Below are 21,139 nucleotides of genomic sequence, written 5' to 3'. Positions count from 1 at the left end.
TCACGACAGCTCTACGCTAAAACATCCAGACATGAGCCAGCAACATCTTTTGCCCAATGGCCTCTTCTGCCCGGCTCTGTGATTAACCTCTTCCCAGCCCATTGGGAAGCCCTCTGCCATGTCAGCCTTCCCAACAGAATGCATTCCAGAGGGGCTTGGTGCCCATCACACACACCAGGCACAAAGAAGAAATGCCAGCCCAGCTTCAGTTCCCTGCCTGCTTGCTAAAACTTGCCTCACCTGGAAAATCTGGCTGCTACAGGATATTGTTTCTGCCTTTTCATGGGTGGGGGGGCTCATTTGATTTTGCTGACCACCTTTGCAAAAGTTGGTCAGAAAAGTGTATGGCTGTGGGAGATCATGGTGAGGGGGAAAAGAGAGGACACTATGAATAGGAATGGGTTCAGATGTGTGTGCTTAGCCTGCCACACTTCTCCAGGCCAGATATGTATGAAAATGCAACAACCTCACAATATAACTCAGACAGACCAACATCTGACAGGAGGCAGCAGGGGCACAGGGATTATGGATAGGCTGTGGAGGTGAGTGATGCTCTATCTACATGGAAGCACCATCTGACACCACACAGGGTGGACACAGCCAAGCTGTGGCCATGACTGCACCATAACCCTTCACAGCACATTCACACAGTGCCAGGCAAGACCTCACCAAGGGGTGAGTGAACCCTCGTGGGTTAATCCCACTGGCCAATGCTAGGACTTTCCTTGTCCAGCTCAGCATGGTGTCTTGCTCTGGGACAGCTGCTCTGATTGTACAGGGAGGCACCAGATGCAGCAGTGACTGTCAGCAGAGACTGATGACAGAGGTCTCCACTTTGCTTCGTGGCAAGCCCTGTATGATAGACACCATTTATTTAGCTGTTAGGTACCACTTTGGAGTATTAAAATCTCAACATCTTCTTTGGAAAAAGGAAAGTGGGGACTGTTTTACAAGGGTCCTTAGCAGTGAGTGGGGAGCTGAGGGCCATCAGGTGCTGCTGCTGTGTGACCATCCAAATCAGCTTCCTTCTCCTCCCTCCTTTTTAATATCCATGAGCCTGGTGGGGTCTTCACTTTGATCACTTGCTAGGCAACCAGTTATAAACATCTGGTTTATAGGGAGGGAGGAGACTAACAAAGCATTCATTGCTGCCTTCCAAGACAAAATGAAAAGTCTTCACTGTGCTTGTTCTTTGCCACATTGACACCTCAGTGGGATGGAGAGCAAATGAACCTAGGAAAATGTGTCATTTTGAACCCTAAATAAATACTCTGTGGTGTTCAGCAGCAGCAGGTACAGAGCCATGATGGTACTAGCACATGATGGTATTGATTGCTCCCCTTTTTCAAGTCTTCAAAGTCACTGCAGTTTGCAGAAGATGGAGCACATACCAGACATTGCAAAGGTCCAGATGAATTGTCCACTGCTCAAGGAAACCCCCAAAACTACATTTCTAGCAGCTTCGCTTCTCTTCACCCATCTCACCCCCACCCCACATTAATTCCTTGGCTTTTTTGAGCATTTTGCACTGACTTGAGTGATGAGATGAGCTTTTTGCTCTGTATGTCCAGTGTGCCCTCTTTATTTGCTTTACAGAACAAATAGGGATAGTGTGATGGAAGATGTGCTCTTGACAGCCTTCTTGAAACTGATATTTTGGCAGCACAGAAGTTGAGGAATCACTGAAATGATGAAAAAATCACTTTTTTTTCCCATACTCCTGCTGCTGTCTCATACATAGCTCTGTGATTCCCACATCCAACTCTGCAAAACATCTGGGTATAGCAGCTTGTCTTTAAGATAGATTTGAGAGCATAAATCATTTTACCTCGGCTTGAGGCATTAGCAAGAGTTTGAAGGTGCTGTTATTTACCTTGTTTTGGGGAGGCTTTACTATGTCAAATATTGGTAGTGAAATTTCCCCTGTTGTTCACATGTCAACTTGAAGTCTCTGCAGCCTGGTGGGCACCCCTAATCTGTGCCCTCACCACCCCATTTTCATCCTACAGGTCCTTCTGACACGGCACTTGTGTGCCCTGCTAAGCAGGCCAGGCTTAACAGAGAATTTAAAAAAAAGCACAAATCCAGTCTCAGTTCACTTACACTTCAGTTCAGACTGTGGCTGGAGGAGGATCTCTTCAGCCCTAGGTTTTCCTCACAGTATAAATCCCCGTGACTGGATCCCATAAAACAGTCTCATAAGCTCCTGAAGAATTTGTCGGGATGCCAGGTCTGGCATGCCTAGCCCTCACAAAATGGGGTAGCTGAAAGCAGCAGAGTGAAAAGAAGCCAAACACCTTAGTAAAAGCAAGGATTAAGAGGGGGGAAAAAAGCCATATTAAAAAAACTTTTTTTTTTTTCAGGCCATTTGCAGATAAATGACCTCTGTTCTTCTAATTAAAGAAAATGTGCAATTAGCTTAATCAGATCTGTGGGAAGAAAAGCAGTCACTGAGTCTCAAAAGGCAGGTTCTGAGAAACTGCAGCCAACTTTTCCTGGGGCCGACTGGAGACACTACATCAGAAACAGCGTGAGCCCTGCCAAGGACTTCTTCCTGTGAAAAATGATGTTTCAATTTAGGCTCCTGTATATTGTTTTCCTTAATCTCCCTCTCACTTGCTTACTCACTTGATCTCTCTTGCTCTTTGACACTCTAAATAGAGGCATGAAGAGGTATTGCATTGTACTGATAGGGGCAATGCATCCCAATTTCCCAATGAAACAAGATTGAGTTTATCATCTCAGTTCCCCATCAGCCTTCAGGTTCTTTGTGATCTTCAAATGGCACACACGATTCAAAAGCATTCAGGGGCTAGAAATTAGGACTTTCCTTCAGGAAAGGAAAATCGGACTTGTGCAACGGGGAAAGGTCTTGAAATCCTTAGTGCTTGTGGGGATGAAGGTCCTGAAATGCTATTGGAAATCCTTGTGAGGAAGCTGGGCTCAAAGATCAGCCCCTCTCCTCTAAAGACAAAGTGGGAAATTGTGCAAACTGCAGGGCCAGTGCCCTTCACCCTTTGCCAGAAACCTCCTCTGGCTTAGTCCACAGGCATTCAAAGAATAAAAAACAGGGAAGGAAGAAACACATACAACATTAGAAGAAAAGAAAAAAAAAAAAAAAACTGTTTTAAAGCATTATCTATTCAAGTAGTTTTAAAGTCCAGTGTTCTTCCTAAAAGCAGGGAAAATCCCTTTTAGTCAGGCAGAGCAAAGGGCCAGCCCTGCAAAAATCTTGCCAAACCCACAAATTGAGCTGTAACTGGGCAAATGGGGACACAACTAATTATCAGAACAAATAGCTCTTATTCTGCCTATTCCTTACCAAAGGGTATTTTCAAGCTTGTTTTCAACCATCTCTGGCTCATGGCAATGCAGCCATGCAGGCATTTTATATTTCTCTGAATGTTGCTCCTAAGACCTGAGTGAGGGATACGAAGTCCATCCGTCCCTCCCCTCCAGCCTCTCCCACCCCTGTTTATGCAGAGGGTGGCATTTGGATCAGGGTTTGCTGGCTCTGCTGCACTTTCAGTGCAAGAGACAAAGACCACATCAGTGGCTATGTCTCCTGTTTCATTCTCCTTCCAGGACAATTCCTCAGTGTCTGGCCAGTTACCACCACTTGTTCACAAGTGCTTGCTCCTCTTCATGCCCAGCTGCAGTTCAGCTTGTTGTTAACATGCCTCACAACATCTGGGCTGACAATGCATATGGGAGTTTTCCCTGTCACAGCAATTGATAATGTCCTGGTTTGCCCAGTTCAGACATCTCTTTTCTGTCCTGTGGGAGTGACCTCGACTCTTCAGAGAGTGACTGAGTTTTCTGGGAAGCACAATTCCATCTTTACATCTGTATCTGCAGGTGCAGGTATGAACTGAAAATGTGCCTGAAGAAGTGCCTCCATAACCTCCATGTACTGGCAAAACTCTAGTTGCTCACATGCAGGCAGTAAATACCCCCAAACTCAGACTTTTTTTCTGATTCTCAGGGTATCTTTGCTCCTAAATCTTTCTGTTCCAAGGGTTTTCAGTCTTTCTTATAGATATTTTTTAGAAAAAAAATATTATTTCAAAATGTTCTTGTGATCTTTGTTGCTTGAGATTTTTTCCCTTTAACAAGTAAATGGTTGGTTTCTCTGCTATGGCTTGGGTTTTGTTTTTGTTTGTTTGTCTACAGTTTATCACCTAGAGAGAAGTGCAGTTCAAAAAACCAGAAGTTTCCTTGCTCTTGCCTGTGCTTTCTTGTTGACTCCTAATTTTTTTCCATTGCTGGATAAGGGGAAAAAAGTCAGGATTAAAAATAAAGATGGGGCCCTAAAATATCTCCAAACCAACAATAGGAAACGGATGTGTTTAGTTTTTGGTTGGTTTCCAAAAATCCAAAGGAGGTAATACTTTATGTTAAAAATATTTATTAGCTCGGGTAATGAGCACATTCAGATAAAAAGCCTGTGGCTTGAAGTGTGAGGCAACAAATAAGCTAAACCTTGACTATTCTATGTCATGTAATGAATGTTTTGGTGCAAAACTAGAACATCTTGGCCAGTCAGGAGGGAATAATGTGCAAGTCTTTGTCACACAGCTCCAAGTGGATGGGATGGATTCAGCTTTGCTTTCACCCCCAGGTTCACTTCAGGGAGTTATGGTGTGCATAGCAGGGGCTGCACCCAGTGCTGTCCACCAATTTTTAGCAGCCACCAGCCTGTGAGGTGTCTTGAGAGAGGAGGGTTTTAGTCTGCATCCATGGGTCCCAGAGGACCCCTGGGTATTTGCCTGCTGTGGCAGGGCCAGTGGGCTCCTCGCCAGCAGCTCCAAAATGTTGAGAGCTGGAGGCTGGCCCGAATCTCTGAAAAACCCCATCACTAACATACATTTCTGACAAGATAAACTGCATTTTGAATGTGGAGATGACCTTGGTAATCGGAAATAAATCAGCAGGATAATCAAAATTGATGGGTAAGTCAAATCTAGGAAATTTATATACTGGAGCCCTATAGAATAGCTTGGAAATCCCCATAAGTAGGGTCCTGGCTGAAATTTTGGTCCCTTTGCTGCAGTAATTTAAACTTTTCTATTTACTTTGGCACTCCTCAGTTCAATGACTTGGCCTGATCAAAATGCTTTGATATGTCCAGCAAAAATAAAAAATATAAAAGTCCAAAGGCAGTATCTCAGTTTAGGACAACTGTGAACATGAAATTTAATCCTGGGCTTTGCAAGAGGGACTCTCTAAAACGTACTGGAGGGGAAAGCAATTAATACTGCATTAAAAAAAAATAAAAAAATAAAGTCCTTCCTTTTTGCTTTGCTTTTCAATGTCCTGTAATTTGGGCCAAAGCAAACAGTGCTTACGCCACTACTGATGTTCCAAGTTCATGTACCGCTGCTGATGCTACGTACATTAACACAACAGTCACTGGAAAGGAAAAGCAAGTGTAATTTGTCCTGAGTGTGGACAAAAGGGGAGCTCAGAATGAAGCTGGTCTTCCCATTACTTTATTTTATTCCCCACTGTTAATTGCTTTCTCAGTACACCCTTGCTTTTGTACTTTTGACACGCAGACTACCATCACACTGCACAGCTACCAGAGCTGAAATTACTCCAAGACTCATCATCCCTTAAACAATCTCAGCTCTGGAGGCGCTGCTCTGACACTCTAATAAAACCTATTTACTGGCTAGAGGGTAGTTAGTCCTGCTCCATATCAGTGCAGGGAAAGTAGACTGAGGCCAACTCTCTGATCTACTCAAGCCTGACATGTGGCTTACTCTGCTTTTATATCAATCAAGAATTTGGCCTTGAGATCTCCACACTCTTGGTTTGACCTAGAGTTAAAAAAAAACCAACAAAAAACCTCACTTCCAAACTGTACTTCTCTGCCTTTCCTTCATCCTGTCCAGACCCTACTGCATACACTTCATGTCTGCAAAGTTAACCAGAGTCCTGGACCACTTACAGGCTGTTTGTTGTTTTTTATTATACTTGGTGCTTGAGTTTACATATATCTGTCTTCTTAAAAACATTTTGGAGAGAAGCATCATTTTTTTGCCGCACTGGTAAATATTTTTCCACTGAAATTGCTCTGAAGTAGAGTTTATTTTAGCTAACAAGAAAAGATGTTCTTCATGAAGCCTGCCAGGGATTAGTTTCTGGTTTTCCTTGGCAAAACAGGCCTGAGAACTGCATATTGAGATTTCAGTGTCCGCAATTATCATTTTGATGCCCAACATTTCTGTTTTCTTCTAAGGGTCTGTTCAAAGCTTGAGTCATATCTTCAATGCCATAACCCCGCAATCTTCTTTCAAAAGCACTTTCTGCCAATTTACCACCATGGGTTCTGAGCAACGAATTTGACATGGTGTAACATGGCAACTCCTTCAGAAGTTCTGTGATAGAGTTTCCATCTCAGTCTTCCTTGCTTGGAAAATATATTTGAACACAATAAACAACATGGGACAGGTTGTTATTTTCTGACTAGTCTCCTTGCAAATTTTATAAGCCCTTAGAGATATAAAGGTACAGTGCTTAACTTGGGCAGCTAACTAACAAACAATACCACCAGTACTAATCAGCCAGCAGAGAAGATAAACAAGCAGGTAATGAGGGGCAGGACTGGGAGAAAGCTATCAAAAGAATTACAAACCGTATTTTTAGTATGTGTATTGAAGATGGAAGATTACTGAAGAACATTTTGGAGGAGTCACATAGGGGCCCACGTGTGAAGTATCGAAAGAAAGTAACTCAGTTCACTGATAAGTGCTGAAGATGGAAGTTTACTGGTTAACATAGAAGCTGAAAAACAGCTCAGGAAGGTAGGTATGGAGGTATGTCAGAGAAAAAAAGTCTTTGCTTCCACACCATGTATTGCCTCTATTCCCTGGTTTCCTAACTGCTAACACAGCTAGGCCATATGAGCATACTGCATCTAAGTTTGAGCCAACTAACCATCCCTCTCTGAGCATGGTGAAAGACCTTTTGAATGGCACTTTGGGGAGAGGACAACCTCAGCAGGAGGTCTAGCTTAGGGGTCATGGATCAGGAAGAAGGCAATGCTGTATTTGCTTATGCTGGAGGAGAGATAGGCTTTTGGGAAGAGTGATAGGAGACTCAGAAAACTGACTCAAGGAGAACAAGACTTCTGCTCCTCAGTGTGGAGGATCTGACGATGATGATGATGATGATTCCTATGATTACCATTGCAGGAGGACCCTTGCAAAGGGGTCTTCTTGCACAGAAACCAGATATGGGTATGCAAAGGTTTGAAATCACCTCAGCCTGCTGTCTCCAGAAAAAACTGCTGCCTTCAAGCAACCAACTAAAGGACTCTGCTTAGGATTTACCCATTTTTACTTTAACCATTTCAAATCATTGATTAAGTGTGACATTTCACCATCTTATTATTGTTTCCTTCTCTGTTATTACCCTTCACCATGTGGATTACATTCTGATGTCATATAACATTTTTCTGCGCTGAAAAAATATTAAGGCATTTTAGGTTGCTTTTTTTAATCTTCCAGATACTTATCATCAGTTTAAAGATAAAAAAAAAAGTAATTTGATGGCTCAGGACTTCAAGCAAACCCATTCTTCACTGCTGTACCCACAACTACAAATGTAGCTTATTTGGAAATGGAGTGTACCGCAATGCACACATATTAAGCAGTTCAAATTCTGGTCATGCTCAGACAGCAGTTACTGCCATAATTTTCTGGCTTTGCATTAATTCATTGAGCAGCAGCCTTGGCTTGGCTGTAGCATTTTTTCTTGTCTGAAAGATGATCTGGTTAATAGAGGACAAACACTGGAGCTCCTCTGTTCTTTCCTCTTCCCTCTTGCACACACATAAGCATGTATAGGTCTGTTATATATAGATGCCAAGCACAAATATATACAGAACACTCACATATACACATAGAATACATATCTCTAGGCACACAAATGAATACTCACACTCTTTTCTAGAGCCAGTGTGTGAAGGCTTGAAGGGGCAGTTTGCTTCTCTGCCGTACTCTTTCGTGTTTTCATTTCCAATAATCTAACAGATGCCCCTAGATCATGTGGAGGGGAAATAGCTGCATCAGCTGCTTCTAGGCAAACAAAATAGGCTTTTGTGGCTATAATGTAATATTTTCCTTGGAATGTATGGTATTCCAGGCTCTTGAAGAAACATACTCTTTCTTGGAGGTAAGGTAAAGTATTATCTATCAAAATACTAAAATTATCAGCAGCAACAGCAATGAAATTAGGCACACGCAAATAAAAACAGTAAGAAACCTGGCTCTTACCCAGAATAAAATTGATTTTTTCTTTTTTTAGGAGTTATGTACACTGACAGTGACACTGTCAGTTCACACATGGTAACACAGCTCTGGCCCCTATGGTAGATCTTGAGGGTTTGACTGCAGGTATCTTGGGCTGGAACAATATCAGGCCAGGTCTGGTGCAAGAGGCTGCACACAAAACAAACCTCTTGCCCCCATGTGGGAAATGCCAGAGGACCCAGAGAGCAGGAAGAGGTGCCAGCCACATCTGTCCCCATGGCATGACACGGTTTACTGTGCTGTTAGAGCTAGCTCATGAGCACAGCACCACATATGCAAAGGCTGGAGCTTGCCTGAGACACTCCGGCAGCCTCTTTGCTGCCACGCTACTCTAGCTAGATGGAAAAGGCAAACTATTTGAATATTGTTCCAAGTGTGCCATGCAGGAGTACCTGATACCCCAAATTTGGACTGAAAATACATGAACCCTGGGGACACGATTTTCTGAACTCTAAAAGTCCAGGAATAGTCTAAAACTGTTCATGCCATCACTGGAAATCACAGAAATCAGAGCTTTCTCATCACCTCATGTAGAAGTTTACACTGCTGCAAACAGGTGGAAACAAGTGTAAAACACCTGACAGAATTGTAAAATGACTACATCAAATTTGAGGCAACTGAGGGGTAGTACCTGGTGGTGCTGGCCAAGGTGGAGCTGGTCACACATTTGTAAGAGCAGTAGAAGAAGGCAGAGAGCTGATTTTAAAGACAGAAAATCCGAGGGGCTGTCACTACTCCAGCTTTCTAGTGATGGCAAGAAGGCTTCATAGTTCTTGTGCGCTGCTGCTCTGGGAGTCTGCCTTTGGTATGATACAGAAATTATCCTAAAGGAAGAAAGAAAATCTGCCCAGAAAACTGGAGCGTCCCTGCATGAGAAGGCAAGAAAAGCTTGGAACAGTAAAATCTTGTTTGCTGATGACAATTCTGAGAATTAGGAAAAAAAAAAAGAAGTGGAAAAAAAGCCAGAACCCCTCCATGAAAAATTGATTAGATGCCAGTTCACATAGCTCTCTTTGGCTACTATGTATTATTATTATTATTTCTTTTCAAGACTAATAGATCCTATTCTTGACAGGCACAAATCCAGGAGGTGGGATCTTATCCAGTATTTTCATTTTTTAGGACACAAGAGGCAATGATTGTATCAGAATATTATTTGTCTGCCCAAATCACTTTCACTGTGTGAACCTCTGCAGAGGACTTCCATTCTCAGGAAAAACTGTTTTGTCAGACAAGAGTGCAAAAGAAACTCTCCTTCTCATTCTGGCTAAGCCAGCTCAGTTAGGACAGAATCCTTTTTCCTGGGCTATATCTCCAGAGCTAACCTTCAAACTTTCACTTACATTTTTTTACCTGAAAACCCCTACCCACAGAGCAGATTGGACCTAGGATATGTGAAATAGCTGAGTCCTAGAACAGCTGAGTTATGTATGAAGTGGTTGACATGCTAAGGTGAGAATCAAGAGAAGGCTGATGGAGCAGAAGTGTGGTTGAATGCATCTGATTTTCCCTCACCACATGGGAAGCACGGTTTTCACTGAATGGACTTCTGAGCAAACAAATGTCCATTTGTATGTAAAGAAGATATGACACTCTTAAATATGGAGGTGTTTCAAGAAATATGGGGAAGATCTGCTGGGAAGATCGGGTTAAAAACTTCCATCCCAGTCATCCTATAAAGTCCTAGGAACTTTCAGACCAGTAATAGGAGCCTACAGAGGTCTTCATGTTCTCAACTTTGTCTTCTGGGTAACATTAAAGCAGAGGCAGTCCCAGAAGGCAGGCACTATCCTTAGCCTTGCGCTTATCTGTTTGTGCACATTTTCTCCAGCACTCAGCGTTACCAGATCCTGACTCATAAGACTGGCTTTGCTTTTTTATGAAGCTACCAAAGGGTCCTGGCACTAGCATGTGTGTGAGTGTCCCGATAAGGGTATGACAGCGTGTGGGAGGCCAGAGGCGGGTAATGCCACTGGTATGTTGAGTGGGGAATTAGTCTGTGTGTATGGAATGACATCTTACAAAACCTCTCCAAGTCAAAGGCCGAGGAGAAAAAGTAGCAATGACAGTTCAGGATTCAGTCCACCCTACCAAAACTTTCCATCCTCATGAATGGACCCATTCACTGGATTCTGCTTCTCGTTTTGCTTCTGTATCTTCTTCATCTTAAAACAGAGAACTTCCTCTCAGAGGAATAACTTCTGCCGTAGCATGGTCCCGGTGATGTCAGTGGAGTTACATCAAGGCTGATGTTGATACTCATGTCTCATTGCCAGAAGGTTTTCTGGAGTTAGATCCTGGGTAGCATAACTCTGAGAAGCATTTGCACTGCTCTGGTCTCAGCCTGTTTCCTCTGAGAGCAAAGAAAAAGGACTGAAAAATAAGGAGAAGAACCCATGAAAATGTTGCAGTTGTTTCTGTACAGAAGACTTTAAAATGGAAACACATTTTATGGAATTTTTCACACACATCCTCCCTCTCCCTCAAATTTCAATGTTCCCTTTTCTTCTCCCTGATTTTGACATATTTCCACTGAGTGAAATGAAATGAGAAATAGCCAGGGGCTTGCTCTGACATTTTCTTCCCCACCCCATCCTTGTGTACACCCAGGCTCTTCTTCTCAGTTTTGTTTTTTAATTTTTTAATAGTATGGAATGGGAATGGGAACTGTAGGCTGTGTGTACTCATTTGCTGTAACCCACCCATTCTGCTGTTCTGCTGTTCCTTGTCACCTTTCTTATCATTCCTTCAGCATTTTTTGGACCATCTGAAGCTGAAAAAAGAAATAAATCACTTGCCTGCAGATTCACTCTAAATTGACAGGGAGGGGAAAATCTGGCCCCAACATCTGACATCAAGAGCTTTATGGCCTAGTCCTGCCTAATTTAAGGGATTTTATATAGCAGAATTGGAAAGAACCAAGAGACACTTAGAGCAAATGTTCTGAAATACCAAGAATAACAAAGCACAGGCTTAATGAGTTCCAATGTGTATGTCTGCTGTGAGTAATGATGCTTAATCCTGCTGCAAAATAATTCCTTTATATGTTCTTCTGTTTTTTAAAAAATGCATCACTGCTGCACTGGGGTCATAAAAATTACGAATATGTTTTCCCATGGCATGAAGCCATAGCATACTGTAAGGCATTGTGCTGGGCCATTATACACAGCCTGTAATCAGAAACAAATGTATTAAGTGAGATGATGTGATGTTACATGAGAAAAGTGAAAATAGAGCAGGGAAGTGTGATAGACAGTGACTTGGACCACAACATCAGCTCTGAACAGCCCCTTTCTCTTCAGAAATCAGAGTCTATGCCAAAAGAAGCTGTTTCTAGATACTGGTCTAGAAAACACACATAATTCTTGCAAGAGTGGGGAAATAAAACTCGCCTGACAGCTGGGGTAGGCAAAAAAATATACTGGATTTCCTGTTCAGAAAGAGAAATACTGCCATGATGCTGAGGGTAGCTCTCTGTGCATTAGCACAGGCTAGGTAATGGTCTCAGAAAAGCAAAGAAGCCCCCATCTCCAGTCCCCCAAATTGCAAGTTTCTTGCAGGGGTCCAAGTGTTGTCTATGATGTGGCGAGATCTACTGCTGAAGAAAGTGCTCTCATTTCTTTGGAGTTTATGTTTCTGAAACTTTACAGCAGTATTACTATTATCAGCTTAAAAATTAAACTTGACTCAGATTAGGAGAAATAGAGCAACTCATTTGTCTTTTTGCCAATGTTTATTTCCTAAAAAAAAATAGTAAAAAAAAAATATCTGTTTGTGACAGCTGCTTTCCTTTTCAGGAGTATACCACAACTCTTTGACATCAAAGCTGGATTCTAATTTATTGACTAAACTTTGCAGAATGCAGAGCAAAAGGTCAAGTAAAATGAGACTCCTTCAGAGAAATGATAATTGCTATTAAGTGTATGGGTCATTTGAACGCACTGACAATCCATTTCCATGCCCCTCAGAATGGGCCCTTCAAAACTCCTGAAGCTCAGTCCCACCCTTTGGGAGATGTGAAGGCTGGGCCATAACTGCATTGTACCTGTGGGTGCAGTCTTCATCCCAGCAGCAAAGCAAGTTATGCTCCTATTTCCCAGGTGTGGGAAAAGCAGTGGTCCCTAAAATGAGAGATGTGTCCAGAATGACCTCTCTTCTAGCCACTGACTTTTGCTCTGCTGGCTCTCCATGAGCTGGGATCCCCAAAACACAACACACAACACACAAGGATTTGCATTTGTTTCAGGCAAATGCTTTATCAGCCACAGACCTCCTGGCAAGCCAACCTAAATGAGGGTAAGACCATCAAAACGTAGCTGGAACAGGCTGCCCAGAGCAGTGGTGGAGTCACCACCCCTAGAGCTATTTATAGGTCACAGAGAAGTGGTGCTTAGGGGCATGGTTTAATGGTGGGCTTTGGAGTAGTGGGTTAACAGCTGGACTTGATGATTTTGGAGGTTCTTTCCAACCTGAACAATTCTATTATTCTATTCTACTGTGAGGACAGTAGTTCATAAATTATCCAGAAAGCAGATTGGTTGGTAGTACTGCTTTCTGCATTCTCTTTTTCCTTAAAACTATCTGGTTTTATCAACAGAGTAGAGCACAATAAAGAGTACCAAAGGACCTGGATAAATAAATCCTGTCTAATTATTTACAGCCATCTCAGGAATTTTCTCAGCAGTAATCTTAGAAAAGGTTTGGATTCACTGAAATCTACAAGACAAGTGGTTGCTGCTTCTATGCTTTCTACAGGAAACAACTGCTCAGCAACAGAGGATTTGCTCTGGAATGTACAAATAATTGAAAAAATTCTTGAGTATTACACCCTGGGCATTGTAAATCAGGTCTTTTCCTTCTCAATTTCTGGATCTTGGATGAGAAATTAATATCTTTGCAATGAAAGAGAAGCTTCTCAATATTTGATGCTTCCAGACTATGCAATTCAAACAAGTATTTATGAACCACATCAGTGACCCAGGTGACTATGTTGCAAATCCTCATGTGGCTGTATTTGCTTCTTTTCTATCCCTATTTCATTTTTATGAAACAGTAGGGCTACTTTGGTCCATAAATAGACACTGTTAGGGATTTACCATAAAGGAAATCTGAAGGACACTCTTTGCTATTTCCACTTAACTTCCCCTTTACATGAACAAATCCTCTTAATGGATGACCCCTCTGTGCATGTAAAGCTCTTGAGACTCCTGGACACAGGAGACATACCATATACATCATGTTTGTTTGCTTTAATGAAATGATTGGTTTATTTGTCCCAAATTCCTCAAAAACGTTTGTTTTTATCCCCTGGATTCCTATCAGAGAGCTCCCAAGATCAGTCAAAATCACAGCTGTCATTTGCTACAGTGAAATGCAACTCAAAAACCCTCCCGGTGTTCCCTGTTAGTGCAGAGCCTTCCCTTGCCCTCCAAGCATGTTCCCTGCCCTCCAAGCATGTCCCCTTCCAGGGCACTGATATCCCCTTCGTCCTACAGTTGTTTGCTTCCCAGAATAGCTTGATCTGAGGACGAGAGCCTTCCTAATGGAGCTCGAGTGCATTTGTGGCACAATAGGTCATTTCTGGCTCACTTGCTTTCTTTTCAGCTCATGGGACAAAAAGGGACACGCTTACACCATTTGCTTACATTGGTAGGTAAAGAAAACCTTAAATGTCACATGAGTCACTTGCACTCAATTAATTTCTGCTTGTGTTATTTATTCACATTTAAGATATGACTTTTATTCTATATGTGACCTTCAGCAATGGAACTGATAACAAGAACATTACTTTGGAAAAGTGAAAGGTTAAACATTAACCAGAAAAATAGTTCTAAGACAAACATTTTGAATGTTTTTCCTTCATATTTGGAAGTAACTTGTCACTTCCCCTCGTAGCACCCTCCCTCCCCTCATATTACTATTGTGCTGCTGTTCCTGATACTTGGTAGATGCAATAAGCACTGTACCACCAGGTGATGGCCTCCTCTTTGCTCAAAATAAATCACATGCATCTTTGAGCTGGCTGCAAGCTCTTGCCTAACCAGCTTTTCATTAGCAATTTCTATGCTTCCTCATCTCCCAAGAACTGCACTACAGAGAAGCCTATCAGCTCTGTGTTCCTTCTTCTACTCCTTGTTACACATGGGGTGTGGAGAAAAAGAAAAAAATAATGGATAAAGAGGGGAACAGGTTGAGGGGTTGCCCAAGTTTCAAAAATACCATAGGAGTTTATAGTGCTGATTTTAGCAGATGTCTTTTTCCTCCATGACCCATAAACTTCACTTGGGAACAATTAACAAATTGAGATTTATGCTACAGTGTGATAGGTGTTGTGCACCTTCGGTAGTTCAAAAGTCTTCATATCAGTTAAAAAATGTGTAAAAAATGAAAAACAGTCTCTACTCACAAAGCTGAGTGTATATTTTACCTGTGTATCAATTTATCTTTCTTATGTGGAAACACACTTGCAGCTTGTGAGCTGCAGCTCTGCTCTGAAAATGCTTCAGTTTTTCTGCTTTAAGGCAGTTGCCAGCCTCAGTCACAACAACATCAACTGTTAGGAAAAAATCTGTAAATCAATAATATTACTTCTGCTCCCACCCATTTTTGGAAGCCCAGGACATGGGACATGCATATATTTTACTCAGTAAAATAGCCTAATTGCCTGTTGTTTGGTTAATTTCAGTAGCAAAAACAAACCACCAGAAGTAAAGATGAATGAAACAGCTAAGATAAAGCCAAGGCCAAACAAACATTGACAACAACAAACTAGGTGTCTGGAAAAGGGTAACTCCTGCTCTGGGAGACATTCTGGGTGGTCGAGGTTCTGTTTCAGGCCACAGCAAGACATGGGTCCCAGGACAACAGAGGTGACCACTAGCCCCCTTTCTTCTGCCTCTGCTCTGCCCTTCTTGCTCAACTTATGCCCTCACCACGTCTTAGGTTTGTTCAATCTGCCTTTCTCGGTTCAATCACTGGTCTGCTGACAATATTTTGATCCACCCAGAACAAAAAAACCCAGCAAAAACTGTAACAAACTGTCAGGCATTCCTATCCCCTTTATTGATCTTTATACAATGGATTGGTAAAACCCTGCTACTTGTCCATATATCTCACTCTCTGTTCAGTCCCTCAAGACTTGTAGACAAAGTGGTGTCTTGTACCAAAGAATGACACCAGGTTAGACTATGCTGTATCTATAAGGATTTCCTTTCATCAGTTCTTATTTTGCCATATATTAGTATTTCATTAAATGTCCTCTCTTATCCTTTGCCATGGAACAAGGTGAATAGAAACCTTCTGCTCTTCTTCTTTAGGACCATTTATTATTCCATAAGATTTTGTCATGTCTCCCCTTATTTATGTCTCCCACAAGGCAATCTGTGCTGGGATAACAGGCCGCTCCATCAGTGTTGCCACTGCCAGAGAGCACCAGAAGCCTCCTGTCATAATTCCTTTGTGCAAGATTTGCAGCCAGGGTCACAGACCCATAAGGCAGGCTTGGCTTAAGGCAACTGGGGCCTGCACCTACCACAGTGAGCCTTCTCCCAGCCCTCCCAGTCTGGCTTGCACCCTTCCCCCTCTCTCATTCCCCTCGCTCAGCTCCCCATGGAGCCCTTCTTCCCCAGACAGATGATCCCTTCCTGTCGCCTTCCTGGGATGGACTTCTTCATTTTTCCTTAGCCAGCTCCCCTGGACAGACTCTTGGTTTCTCACTGACTTGTGCTGTTGAGGTTTCTTGGCCTGGGTCCCAGGGTTCCTGCCTTAATCCATTGCTTCAAAGAGATTTGGATAAGTCTGGATAAGCTTCCAAGCCTCTGGATGCTTATTCAAAGTGCAAGCCTGGGGGAAAGGGGGAGCATCCCTGAAGGAAGCCAGAGACAATCTATGTACAGTCAAACAACTTTTTTTTTTTTTTTTTTTTTTTTTTTTAAATGAATCAGAGATACCTCTCCAAATCCCTCAGCACCTGTGTGTCAAAATGTGCACTTAAATTAGTGGAAAAATAAACTTTGGTCTCTGCATCCTGAAGAAAAATGCCTGGGCATTTAGGCACACAGATGGCCCAGCATCTCATCAGGGCATCATTAAAAGCTGGGATTTCTTCTTTCAGGAGAGCTTGGGCATGTTTACATACCACTGGGTATTTTAGAGGTGACTCACTACAGAAGTCCCATTTGAAAACAAGAAAGAACAGAGTTTTGAAATAAAGTGCACTGAAAATGTATGAACACAGCAACAGATCACCAAAAAATGTGAGGCTGGATTCTCCAGGCCTCAGAAGTCCTGCTGGGTTGCAGTGTGGGGGGGATGATCCTGACTGAGCACAGGAGAAAGAGTGAAGCTGTTGTAGGAGCTGGACCCAAAAGGAAATGTCTTCTGTTTCTATCTGTCCTCCTCCTCACTTCTGATGTGGATGGACTGAAAAGGGGCCATTTGGAGCTATTTCTGCGTGTGTTTTGCATGGCTATGGTCCTGGTTTGAAGTCACTGGCACCTGCCATGAAGCTAGGCATGTTCCCCCAAATTAGAATCAGATTGTAGCCCCTTTGGAATCAAAACCAGCATTTGCTCAGACCACAATTGCGCCAGTCCTTCCCATCAGCCCGTCAGCATTCGAGATGCATTCATTCATAGCTTAGCTTCCTGCTCCAAACATGTTCACTCTGGGAAAACTGATCTTTATTTTCCATCTAAATGAAGCCCAGTTGTCTCATGTCCACCAAAAGAACAATCTGGTTTAAAGCAGCTTTAAGAAAACCACTATCTGATGTCAGTAAATCTCTGTCTATGCTGTAACTGCTTTAAGTCAGGAAGCAGTGGGTGTGCTCAGAACAACACATAAAGATAAAAGATTTCCAGTGCCAGGAACGTGGATGTATTTTGGAAGAAAACACGGGGGGCATTCTGTGCAGGAAGAGATGAAAACATGCATCAGGCTGTGGAGCCCGCCAGTGCCACAGCTCACACACGCCAGCTCTCTGGGGAAGCCACGTCTTCAGACAGAGCAACGGAGGCACTGGAGGGTCCTGTCCTTGGCACGCACACAGAGGGAATGGCTGCTGCTTTATTCACTTTGTCTTGCAGCAGAGCAGTCTGTATTCCTCTGCTCTCTAGAAGCTGACGGAACACACCAGAGAACAGACCCCAGCCCCTTCACTTTTCCAGGGATGGATGCTGAACAGTTCCTGGAGGTCGGAGAGGATTTGGCCATCTGGCCATGTTGCACTCCCAGACTCCCGTGGGGACCTACTCTCATCCTCTACTGAGCAGAAAGGGTGTTGTCACAACCTAACCCTTACACGCTGGTCATACCTTGACCCTGTAACAACCCTAGAAAAGACATTACAACAGCTGATGCTGGAATAATTCCAGCAAGGTCAAGGATATTTCTGTCCCTTGCCCAGCATGGGCAAGTTGGAAGGGCAGAGAGGTCATTGCTCTCTGTTAAACACATACCTGGTTATCAACTTATTCCTACATCTTATTGCTAGTTTTTCTTTTATTTATAATGCAGAAAAAATTAAAACACACACCAGAAAAAAAGAAAACTAAACAAGACCAAAATAATAATAATAATAATAATAATAATAATAATAATAATAATAATAATAGTAGTAGTAGTAGTAGTAGTACTAATATAAAAAATCCCCAACCAAACCCAAACAAAAAGAAAAAAGTATACATCCACTGGAGCAGTGTTCTTTTCCAAGAGATATCATGAGGTACTGCATTTACATCAAAGAGAATCAATCCTCTGACTAGTTCCTTGATTAAAAGTCATTACTTTTTTCAAGCCATAATGATATGCAGGGTAGTAAGTAACCAGTTTAGAGAATATTTTCATTGAGGATGGTAGGCACATCACCTCTTTTACTATCCATGCTACTTACACAGCTTCTTTAATCCCAGAGTATTCCAAAACAAGTCATATAGTAAAGTGCTTGCAACCTGAGTTCTTTCTTCCATACAGCCCATGTATTTTGAATGCCATTAGCCTTCCTCAGACAACTTTTGTTGTTCTTCATAGTTCTTTTGAGAGGGAAGCAGAAGGCATGTGCTGGGCTGCAGCTCTCCTGTCACCCCTTGCCAGAAGTGAAAAGGCAATTGCAGAGGGCCCCAACAAATTGCTTTAGCTTGGAGAGTCTGTCCCCCACAGTGTCACTGAGAGGTTGTATGGCATTAGCAGGCTGTGGTGGCAGAGTGGGAAAGACTGCTTTGGGAAAATGGATGTCCCAGCAATGTTCCCAGGTCACTCCTTAGGACACAGCCACAATTATGCACAGACTCTGCCTCTCAAAAAGTGGATGGGAATGGTGGTGCTTATGAGGAACCACTGGAATCCTGTCCTCAGTAAATATATTTTAAAAAAAGCCAACAACCCAACTATCAGAAAAGCAGTGTTTTTGTGTGATCTTTGTACATACAGGAGGCTCTTGGAGCCTCCTGTGCTGTCTCCAACTCCATGTCCAGATACGCCTGTGATACCAACTGCATAAAACCATAATGGATTCAAATAGGCTGGTCCAAGAGCATCATGCTGCACCCAGCATCTCTGGGGGAAAACTCAAAAGCAAAAAGGTCTTTTTGGGCACAGCACCTGCTCTCTGGCCTCCCTAAAGTTACCCATTCCTTGCTGCTACGCAATTGCCTTTCTAAAGCCAGAGAAAATAAGTTATGCATTTAGGGACACTTATGCAACCTAAACAATCCAGCATAATTCTAGCAAGCACAGCCATGGTAGTGACTGCTGCCAGGTGTCCAGACAGAGTAATTAACAAACACAAGAGAGCAGAGATCATGAAAGCAAGGGCAGGCAGTATGTTAAAGACAGAAATCAGCCTGACTAAGCCTGGCTCTTCCCTAAGAGCGAGAGCAAAGCGCTGTCCCCCGGAGCCTTCTAAAGCTGGAGCTTACAATAATAATGAAATCTCCATGGGCCCAAATGAGCCTCCCACACACATCTTGGGTAGGAGCTTACCACACAAGGAGTCCTGCTGAAATTAATGGGCTGTGTGTGAGTTACAAGACGCTATTTGGAATAACTGAGGGTGACCTCGCAGACATTTTCCCATTGTTGCTCCCATTGTCCATTCAGTATACCTGGCTTTTAGTTTAACTATGTCCCTTCATGAAGGAAATGAAACACAGGGAAGGAGAGAGAGGAAAACATATTTTTGTGGAGAAGCATGGCATAATGGCTGAAGCAGAAGACTTGGTGCCCAGCCTTGGTGTCCCACTGACTCCTGTTAACTGGATGCAGTTATCCCATCTGGTCTCTGCCATCGCCCTGCCAGGCACAGCCCGTCAGTCGGGCATCTTGTGCGATTTCATGTCACAGTGGTGACACGGCGCTGGACAGCATCTCCCAGGTTCCCACTGCCCGTGCATCGCTCCCCGCGGGTGCCGGCCCTGAAGGGGCCGATGTGGCCGTAGCTGCGAAGGAGGCAGCGGCAGTGGCCTTTTTTCCTGTTTGCTTTATTCCCAGGGGTTATTTCTGGGCTGGAGGGAGGCTGCAGTGTGATGTCAGTGTGTAAACAGGGAGGTGAGTGTCGTCAGGACTCGGGGGGTGGAGATGAAGGCACGTCTGGCTCCCCGGAGGGGGGGCAGGAAAAAAAATCAGCTCAGATAAAGAAACATAAGGGAAATGGCAGTGGAGCCACAGAGGAGGCGGCGGAGGGGAGGAAAGGCTGCCGTCCCCATGCAAATCGTTTGGGAAAACAGTGCACCGCCCTCCGTTAATTCCCCTGATTAAAACCGCATTAGTTTGTAGGTGTCAGGGACAGGGAGCTGTTTTCAAGGAAGCCCTGGCTCCACCAGGTCCTTCCTCGCCGGGCAGCGGCGGCTCTATCTGGAGGTAAATGTCAGCGAGGCGCGGAGCTCGCCGGCGCTTGTCCTCCTCCTGACAGGCCCTGGCCAATGTCCTGCTGCTGAGGGTCGTGGTAATTTACGTCCCTTCTGTGTACATTAACTTATCTGCAGCAGGGCTGGCGGGGCTCTTTCAGCCAGGCTGTCTCCTCCGCAGGCTGGGAGACTTTTCCTGCCTGTGGGACCCGAAGCGGGGACCGGCCGAGCGCCCCTGCCAAGTTCCTGCAGCGGCCCAACAACAACAGGAGCGCCGCGGGCCCGGCGGCGCGGCCCACGGAGCGCGGGGGACACTCGTGTCCTGCGGCCCCCCGAGCCCGGCCACAGGGGAGCCAGGCGGCCGCCGAAACCCCGCCGCATGCTTGTCAGCCCCCTCCTCCGCCCCGACTGTCCTCCCTGCTTCTATTCTGCTGTTGCTGCAACAGCTGAAATGGTTATTTATTATTCGCGGCTCCCCCGGGGCTCCTTTCCCACCCCTCCTCCCCTGCCCCCGTGGAAATAAGCAAAGCAGCCTTCTCATGCAGGAGGCAGATACTTCCCACTGGGCTGCACATTCTGGCGGCCTGGATAGGGTGAGGATAAACTTATGCTTTCACACAGGTACGCTGCTATCAGCAGCGAGATCCCTCTTTGCCTGAGGAGACGAGTGCCAGGCAGGAAGGCACCATCTCAGTTTTCCTCTGGGCATTGCTGTTTCCCATACAGCAGGGCATTCCCTCACATCCATGTAATCCCAGTGTGCGCAACTGAACACGTTTAATCATCCAGCAGCTCCAAGGAGGCCTCCCTGACTTGGAAGTTTTGGGGGCCATTTCATTCAGACTCACTTTTTGTGTGATTATTCCCTTGTGGATCACTGAGGTGTTATTGGAAACCAGAAAGGATGAAGCAAACTCTGCCTGACTTTGACTAGGTTAGGCAAGGTTGTCCATTTTCATTATGGAACTCACAGAAATA

The 21,139-nt window shown here is 43.9% G+C and overlaps 1 long non-coding RNA gene across 1 annotated transcript; it reads right to left on the bottom strand.

The window, feature by feature from the left end:
- Positions 1-8,297: 8,297 nt before the first annotated feature.
- Positions 8,298-20,428, bottom strand: LOC147655477 (uncharacterized). The gene is made up of 3 exons (XR_015287237.1): positions 19,299-20,428; positions 11,021-11,091; positions 8,298-10,691 (listed from the first exon to the last, which is right to left on the bottom strand). It is a non-coding gene; the product is annotated as an uncharacterized LOC147655477 (long non-coding RNA).
- Between the last annotated feature and the right edge of the window lie 711 nt (positions 20,429-21,139).

The sequence above is a fragment of the Cyanistes caeruleus genome, chromosome 1 (genome assembly GCF_971803275.1).
Source record: "Cyanistes caeruleus chromosome 1, bCyaCae1.hap1.1, whole genome shotgun sequence".
NCBI lineage: Eukaryota > Metazoa > Chordata > Aves > Passeriformes > Paridae > Cyanistes > Cyanistes caeruleus.
This window is presented reverse-complemented; position numbering and strand designations above follow the sequence as displayed.